Consider the following 9,505-nt stretch of genomic DNA (forward strand, 5'->3'; position numbering starts at 1 on the left):
AATAACCAGCCCATTACAAGATGAATGGGCTGGTAATTGCCCATTTGCGGGTGGCGGTATTGCCGGGCTCCCGATCCCCATTCTGCCCAATAGGGGGGATAACTTTTCAAATGTTGGTAGAGGTGCTAACTTCACGTGTGGTGGGGAGGAGCAAACTTATTTGTGTGGGGTTATCTAACTGCTTTACGCATTTTAATGAGACTATTCTAGTGCAGCTTCAATGTTACATGCAGTTAACTTTCTCATTTAGGCCTGAAAGCACCCACTTATGGGCTGCTGTGAGAAATACTTGTCTCCTGTTTCCGCTCTACCCTTCCAATCACTCCCCTGGCATGCAAGTACTAAACCCACATCACAATTTCAATTTCAATTCAATCTGTATCCTTTTCTGTCCGGCAACTGCTCTGAAGGCCAGCCTGGTCAAGACAACATAGCCCACAATTTAGTGCTGAAGCCCAGTCAGCTCAATGGTGTTGCACCACTACTTGTGTTTAATGCCTTGATTAATTATTGCTAATCTTCTTTACACCTAGCCCTATTCTTCATCATCCCAGTACTTGTGTATAAGGCAGTACTTGTGTTTGAGGCACTATGCCTCATACACAAGTACTGGGATAAGGTAGAGGTACATGAAGGTAATGCCTGATTTAGCTACCTGTAATCTTCATTACTCCTAGTCCCACTCTTCCTCCAGTTCTTACCAGTGAGGCAAGGAGCCTCATACGTAAGCACTGGGACAAGGAAGAGGGATGTGGAGGTAAGTCTGGGCCAATGAGCTGATTTTGGCGGTTGGAGTAGGGGATGGGGGAAGAAGGGATGTGTGGGGGTTGGGGTTGTGCAGTAAATCATAATGGTCGTCCATGTCCATGCTAAGCAGGCATGAAATGTGGTATTAGTGGCTAGAGAGGCATTTTGGTGCAGCCAGTCTAGTAATTCCTCAGTTTGGTAAGACTTTTTTACTGGGCATTTCTGATAAAACAGTCCTGCAAAGTGTAATTACCTGGCTAGACTGGCATTTGGGTTCTGCCAGTCTAGCCGTTTTTTTTACTGCAGCACTGTATATTTTTCTGGCCATCTGTGATAAAATGATATGTTATGATATGATAAGTCATATATAACGCACCTGTACACAAGTGTTTTTAGGCACGACAAGACAAGAGAAGGAAAACTGAGGGAGGACAAGACAAATGATCTTACTAAGCCTTGTGTCATTCAGATCGTACAAGTGCGAGAACGAGAAGTGCAAGGGGAAAGGGAGGGGGAAGTGCAAGGGAGAGGGGAGGGGAAAACAGGGCAGAAATGCTCTGAGTAAGTGCTGCCAGGGCACCACGGCTCTGGGTAGTGCAAGGAGAACAAGGGACTGTAGGGTTACAGTTACAGCCCATAACTGCATGGTAGGGCTGGAGGCAGTGGAAGGGTGACTGATCAAGAAAGAGCCTGGACTCACTGAGACAGAGGGTAGCCAAGTAACCAGTTGGTACAGCAGACAGTTAGGTCAGCAGGGGAGGGAGCGAGAGAGAAAGCAGAGGAGAAGAGGAACTTTTTGAGCTGCTTCCTGAACTTCAGGTGGTCCGGCTCAAGTTTGGGAGGGTCAGGGAGGCCATTTCAGAGGGAGGCGCCTGCAGGGAGAAGGATCTACCCCCCCCCCCCACTCTCTGCCTGGAGAAGTATATAACCCTTAGGGCTCGAGAAGGAAGGTATTTTGGAAGATAGTGTTGGATGTAGTGCAGATACCAGCCCCAGAAAGCCTTGTGGACAATGAAAAGGGTCTTCAACTTGATCCTTGCAGCCACCGAGAGCCAGTGGACAGATTTCGTGGATGGAGAGATACAGTCCCTGGGCTTGAGGCCAAGGATAAGTCTCACAGTCCTATTCTGGATTAGTTGCAGAGGGTGGAGACTAGAGGAAGGAAGATTGAGAAAGTGGTTGTTGGAGTAGTCCAGCCTAGAGAGAACCAGAATTCTGGAGACAGTGAGCTTCTGGGGGAAAGTGAGAAATGGAAGAGTCCCTTTGAGGAGGTGCAGCTGGTACTGGGATTTCTTAGCGACGTCCGAGATGTGAGGAGAGAAAGAGAGAGTGGAGTTGAAGATGACACCAGGAATGAGCGAGAGAGAAGAGTAGGCTGAGGGGAGCCTGAAGGAAAGCTGAGTGTCATCCGCATAACACTGTAAGTTAGAGGAGAAGGTAGAGATTAGGTGGGTCAAAGGGGCCAACTAGAGGTTGAAAAACCAGGGTGAGAGGATAGAGCCCTGGAGAACGCCACATGTAGAGAGAGGTGGCAGAGTGAAAGGGACAAAGTTGGACAAGGGAGTGGCGGTCCAAGAAGAAGAAGGTCAGCCACTCCAGAGCCTGATCCATGATGCCCAGGTTCTCACAGAGTCAATTGATTAGGATGGCGTGGTTGACCGTGTCGAAAGCGGAGGAAAGTTCCAGGATGATGAGGACAGAAGGAATGCTGGAATCAAGGTTAGAGATCAGATCTTCACAGGTGTTCAGGAGAGCAGTTTCCGTGTCTCTGGCAGCTCTGGTGCCAGACTGATGGCCATGGAGACAACCAACAGATTCAGTGTGGAGTGTAAGCTGGCAGTTGGCCAGCTTGTCCAAGAATTTGGGAGAGGGGAAAGTTCCAGTGGCAAAAGAGTGATTACAGAATTCGGCCAAGGCTGGATCGTGTCAACGAGGTCCTTGATGGTTCTGGAGGAGCAGACGAGCACCTGTTTCGATGACACTTCCATAGATGGGACTTGTCTAGAAACCTTGTTAGGTGTTAGAGAGAAAGTTGAGAAAGGAGGAGGAGAGGGAGAGATGGCCAAAGGGGGAAATAGAGGAAGAGGGAGAGGAAGAGGAGATAGTGGACAGGATGTCCTGAGTTTTAGCAGAGAAGCGAGAGGCCAAAGCTGTACAGAGGGCCTGTAGAGGGAACAGGAGAGGTAGCAACCGCAACAGGATTGGCCAGTTCCTTGCATATTTTAAAGAGTTTGGCCATGTTGTTAGAGGCCGCAGAGACGCAGGCTTGAATGTGTGCTCTCTTCTTGATGAGTCTTATTGCTTCGACTGGCATTTTGGTGCAACCAGTCTAGGTATGTCTAAATGTGGCCTGGCATGCTTTACTGTAATGTTGTTACGTGTCTACACTGGTCTACATTGTGCAGCCAGTTGGACATGTTTTCATTGTGGCATGGCATTTTTAATAGCAAAGCATTAATGTTCATGTGCACTGTTGGTGACTTGCATGTTTTGGATTGCTGTTACCCTACACAACAATAGCAAACACTGTGGCTTTTTAGTTAATTTTTCTCAGAAGGTGTGCTATATATTGCATTAAAACACATATTTATATCTTTCTCCAAGTGCAGTGTGTGGCATACCCCTTCATCCAACAACCACACAGAGACATTGAGCCTTTTATCGACGTGTTGACCTGACTCTTAAACACAAATGCTGGACAATCCTTTAACCAAAGATCAACCTCGTCCTCTTGCTACCTATCTATGACCTCCCCAGGTCACTATACCTCAGTACTTTTAACACATAGGTACTGAATCTCAAAAAAAACAAAACCAAAGGAAAGCAATTCACAATTTTATTTCATATACAATACAAACCTTCTAACACCATGTAAAATTGTAAAAATTCCTAAAAACCTTTTACAACAATTATCATAAAATACGTTTGCAAAACCATACAAAACTCAGTGTAGTGCTCAACCCTGTGACATCCTGCCTATACAAAACTAAATAGTGTACAGTGCCTAGAAGGACATCACTCTGCCTAAAGAAAACACAATGGTCAGTAGCTCACGAGTTCAATTTGACTCTTAGATACCTCGTGCCTTTAACTCAGTGTCAACATACCCCTTTAGGTGCTACTGTGGGGTTTAATCTCAACTGAATTTGCAATGTTCTTAAAGTATTGCCACTAGCTCACAATACTTTTTAATTACCCCTTCATCAACACGTTTGTGCGTTCTGCACAAGCGTGGTAATCTAGGGCGGCCCAAAGTGTGGCACGGCTCGTGATTTGTTGCGGACTTGGGGGGGCCCCCTCAGCATGGCTTGCAGGGGGCCCCCAGAGCTTTTGTTACGCCTCTGTCCGTGACCCGATTTAAAGAATTTCAAGCTCAAATACTGACGGCCGCTGCTTGCCAAGCATAAAGTTGGCATCCTTATGTATGCAGCTGATACAGTACGAATCTTAAAGACCAAGATGGGCATTCTAAGACAGCTGACAGATCTAAGAGACTTGTGCAAGGAAAGAGGAGTTTCCATTAATCATTCTGAAATGGCGGTAATGGTCTGCAGCTCTGTACGCAAAATGAAAACAAACATCACTATTGAAGGGGACCTGCTTCAGCGGGCATGGCTTCATTACTATTTGGGGGTCAGTTTCCAGGACAATGTAAAATGGACCTCCCAATGAGCCAAAAGGGAAACACGTTCTCAAAAGACGCTATTGCGCAATGGCCACACTAAACTCCCACATTGGCTCTCAGCTGCCCTTGACCACATTGGACATATATTCACCCCACGCACCATCTGCTGCACTACACGTCACATGGAAACTGGGACCAGAGCACTTCGATGTGTGGTCCTTGGTGAACTTCTTTAGATTTGGTTACGCTTAAACAGATCTAATGACCTAAGACTTTATAATGAGATGTTCAGAGACGCTGTGGCGTCCACAAATGCAAAGCGTGGAAGTTGTATGCGCGCCTTCATCGCCTATCGCATGGAATAGGGATGCCGCGCCCTCTGAAGGAAGGCGCTGCAGTTATGGAAGAGCCAGTCAGGCCAATCAAGGCTAAACCTGACTGCTTGCATCTGGAAACCCTGTTTCTTGGTTCCCTTAATTTGACAAGCTTTCCAGGCTATTTGCCATTCAAAATCAACATGGTCCCTGAACTTCATCTCAATGACATATTCCCAAGCTACAACAGGACATATACGTCACATTAGACTGAATGTCCTGCCTGTAGCACAGCTAACCCACAAATGGTCACTGAATTCCTCATAATCGTGTCTGTGCTGCATTCCTGAAGTAGAATCCCCATAGAAGAAAGAGATGTTTGCATCCGGGCTTTCGGGAGTGCGAACGGCAGATAGCACATGGGCAACGCCTTAGCTCTGAATGCAAGATCACGCAGAGCTGCAGAGGTTCGAATCCCAGACCCCGCGCATTATAAATTACTTATGACGCATATTCAGTGACTGAGGAATACGTTTTATGTAAATTGACTGATCTGTAAGGAGGAAACATTGGCAGTTTTTAGCTTCCTGGGAAACCTGGCAAATTCGGTCAAAAACAAAGAAATGTCGATTGCTGATAAACTATTTGCTTTGGAATGTTCTTGTTTGTAACCTTTTTTGATGAATATTGATGAGGATTTCGAATAAAAGGCCTACGAGACACAACGAAATGCAGATTTCATTGATCTCCTTTTCCTGCTTCGCAGTGTCGCATGACCTAAAGCGCCTTGAGGGCAACCCAGTGGCAATTGGGCACAGTGCAAATGCCACATTACACATTTCTGTTTCCTGGGATTATTGGTCTGTTGTAAATGTGCATAAATGGGCGCGCGGCATGGCTGCCTGCTGGTGATAGGTATGCTATAGGTGTGCATGAATGTAATGTCTACAAGCAGTCTGGGCTCTGGCCTGAAGCTGGCCAGTCAGTGGGGAGTGCAAACTGGTCCCGCTCTAAACACCTGTGTGCACAAATAGCATCGTCTTTCCATCTGAAATCGAGCAGTAACCAGAAACCGGGTGCTGTAAATCCCGGCAGAGCTTTGGAAAAGACCAGATATGGAAAGTCGCTTTCGGGGAGTCCGTAACTGTCCCAGAAAAGAATGGTTTGTATTTTGCACAGCGAGTTTACATGACCAATCTGTGTACACAACTCCCACTCGCTGTATTTGTTGACTGGATTCCGAGTGTGTCCATGTTTCTGAGATCTAATACAACTGGTGGCATAGCGGTACAATCACACCAACACTCTGTACATATCTAAAGTACACACACATTGTCCTCATCATTTGTGTCATGTCGAACCACATGTATAAGACAATACTTGACCCTTTCATTTCCCGGATGAACTGAATTCGCTCCTGCGCTGTATAATGTGTACTTTGTAGCAGATGATAAGAGAGAGCATTTCCATCAACAAAGCCTGCACTGTACTCTTTGGGTAAACATCCATCGGAAATGCATGGATGATGTCATAAAACATCACCAGTGATGTCATTCATGTGCGTGCCAAATGTAGTAGCTGATGTAACATGTGATATTGTTGGGAATACATTAGCGTGCAATGAGTGTGAAGCTCCTTAACAAGGACATTTAACAATGCTTGCGACTTGAACATTAAATATGAATGTAAATTCAAGTGCAGTTTATTAAATATGAATGTAAATTCAAGTGCAGTTTTAGGTTTCCCTGTATGTATCTATACATAGCAACATGTATATGTATGTATACTGTAACGGTAACCATAACTATAGTTATATATAAGTTTATAGAACTATAGTTATAGTATAATAACTATAACTGTAACCTTAGTGTCAGCTCAGTATGCCTGCGCTGTACTGACTTTCCTCCCTAAGGCCTGTTACTGTACTATACGCTTAAAAGTGTATGATATGCCTGCCTGACAAGTGAGCAACCTGTAACAGCGCCACGATGCCCCTGGGCAGATAAATAAATAAAAAAAATATATTTATAAAGACATTTGCCAAACTGATTATTCACATTGTAATGTATGAGTTATAACGTGGTGATGTTAGTTCAACAGTTTAGCCCAATATCATGTCACAACTTCGTGGAGGAACGTTATGTGACTCTGAGGAGAGGGTGTATGTACATTCATGCCAGCAGTTGGTTCCATGGTGTAATGGTTAGCACTCTGGACTCTGAATCCAGCGATCCGAGTTCAAATCTCGGTGGGACCTGTCCTTTTAAAACGTTTCTTCAGTTGGCCAATTATTTAATTGGCGAATATTCACTGCACATGTTTTTCAGTGCAGAATAATCACTGCTATGACATTCACTAGCCTTTTAAAAAAAGGGAAAAACACATTGGAAATGAGATAAAGACTTTACAGAGATGGGGGGGCGCTTGAGAGCTGATGTGGAGCTATGTGGGGGTGTCCCACACGAATTTTGCATGGGAAATCAGTTGTAAATTCAGTTTTAATATTGGCGGTAAAAAGTTGGTAAAAACTCAGCAAATGACTCTTTTAATACTTCCATATATTTCAGACCTCATGCTGGCAAAATTAGAGGAAACAAATATTCTGAAGACATGGATTTGTGCCAAATTACAGGCTGACAGTGTTTCGAACAATTCTTGTTTGCAACTCAATTTTAACATCAGTTTCAGCCTAATTTCAAATGGGGTGTATTGGTAAATCGGGGTGTAAAAGCAAGGTGTAATGCTTTTACACCCCGATTTCCCTCTCCGCCCGATTTTCCTGCAATGACAAGGAGGAGGTGCACAGCGGGGGTAAGATCTCCGCCCCGCATCCTCCGGTGTCTCATTTCACACCTGCCTGCATGGCATTTTCATGAGGACATGAAATGGATTCTGATGTAATTTGCATTGGATTTGTGCCTGGTCAAAAGGATGTGGATTCCATATGAATACATTCAGGGGTGTAGCACCAAATATGAGGGCTCCCTGCGATCCATGCTGAGACCCCCGCCCCTAAACTCGGCAACAAATCAAGGGTTGACCCACACTCCAGGCGGCTTGGCTTGCACGCTGTGCTGTTCACACGATGATCATGCTGTTGTAGGGGAACGCTGCACACTGCACTAGGAGAAAGATATACAGATGTTTTTCAATGCAATATACAGCAAATTTTCTGAGAAAAATGGTCTAAAAAGCCAGACGTTTTGCAATTGTTTTGTAAGGTAACACCATTCCAAAATTCCAATACATGCAAGTCACCAATTGTGCACAGAAACAATAATGCTTTAATTAATTTAATATTTTGCTATTAAAAATGCAATGCTGGTTGATCTGGTGCAGGCAATGCTGGGTGCCTGGTCGGCCATCCTTTCTAGGACGGCTGTGTGCAGACAATACTACCAGTGGTTGCCGCTGTGGCGATTCCCGGACCTCTCCCCTCCATGGGACGCTAGTATCTGGAGATCTGTCATCCAGGTGGCCAGAACACAGCCATCACTACTGGATCCAGTTCCTGGGGGTGGACCAGTGGAGGAGGATCAACTGGATGAGGGGTCCTCGGGAAGTGGAAGTGGGACACCAAAGGTTGAGATGCGGTACCCCCTTCCTTGTAAAACCATCTCCCCATCCTACCCTGTCAGATATTTAGAAGCTCTAATCCCCCCTAAAGCCCATTTCCGACACAAACACTTTCTTACGCCATGATAGACAACGGACTAACACCACAGCCGTTCACCTGATATGTCCCAACTCAAGGGTCAGGCAGAGTCAGGCAATTAACAGTAACCAAGCACAGCTGACAGCCCTTTACCTTCCCCACAGGGATAAAAGGCGGAGCACAAGAGCACACTACGAGCAAGGCCGAACGCATGAGAAAACAGCTATACCAGTCCGGCAGCTCAAACGGAGGAGAAAGGTGGCAAGACCTGGAGGGACGACAAAGGGGGAACTGCTCTTGGCCTTTTAAACTAAGACCCGCAAAACCTCAGAACAGGAAATCATAAGACCGGGATTCACAGCTGCCGTGTGGAGTAATCGATGTCAACGGTGCACGGGGCCCTCCGGCAATGATAGCACAGGTGGTGAAGCATGCTGGCTATCATGGTACCGTCCTTGACTCCAGAAGCAAGACAAGCCAATGGGTTCAACACAGCCAGTGAGTCAGAGGAAGCTGATAGCAAACCGAACTGTGTTTGAGCCCAAGGTTGCAAGTGGCAACATTATATGAATGCAAGGAACTTGGGAACAAAGAACTTGGGTGTTTTTGAACTTTTGGGAAAGCCCAGATAATGGCCAGCTGCAGAGTGGTCAGGCGCTGGAGGAGTGCTCATTCAAAGGACTCTCGCTGACCCGTTTTGTTTTGTGTTGAAACTGTAAATACCAGACAGCCCTAGAAAAGCGCTGTGTGAGGTGTTAGAGTGGTCCTACAAGGTTCATGTCAAATCCCTTGTACAATCGAAACTCTCTGCTTCCTTCCTGCTCAGCCATCTCTGTGATAACCTGGGTATCACTGATCAGGCTCTAGCCTGGCTGACATCTTTCTTCTATGATCGACCAGGCCAGGTCAAACTGGGGTCCTTCCTATCATCTATCTTCCTCTCTACCTGTGGTGTTCCCCAGGGATCTAACCTCTCGCCCTGGCGTTTCAACCAATACCGGGCAACTCTTGCCCACTGCATTGCCATCAAATTTCCAGTGCTACGCTGACGACACTCAACTCATTTTCAGGCTGCCATCGGCCACCTCCTCTCCCTCTCTCATCTCTGATTGCCTAACTGCCATTCAAGATTGGTGTGCCGCCAATGATCTTTGCCTGAATGCC

At 45.9% G+C, this 9,505-nt stretch overlaps 1 non-coding gene across 1 annotated transcript; it reads left to right on the top strand.

The window, feature by feature from the left end:
• The first annotated feature begins 6,871 nt into the window (after positions 1-6,871).
• TRNAQ-CUG (transfer RNA glutamine (anticodon CUG)) lies at positions 6,872-6,943 on the top strand. The gene has a single exon. It is a non-coding gene; the product is annotated as a tRNA-Gln (tRNA).
• The last annotated feature ends 2,562 nt before the right edge of the window (positions 6,944-9,505 follow it).

The sequence above is a fragment of the Ambystoma mexicanum genome, chromosome 5q, assembly GCF_040938575.1.
Source record: "Ambystoma mexicanum isolate Mex_15411 chromosome 5q, UKY_AmexF1_1, whole genome shotgun sequence".
NCBI lineage: Eukaryota > Metazoa > Chordata > Amphibia > Caudata > Ambystomatidae > Ambystoma > Ambystoma mexicanum.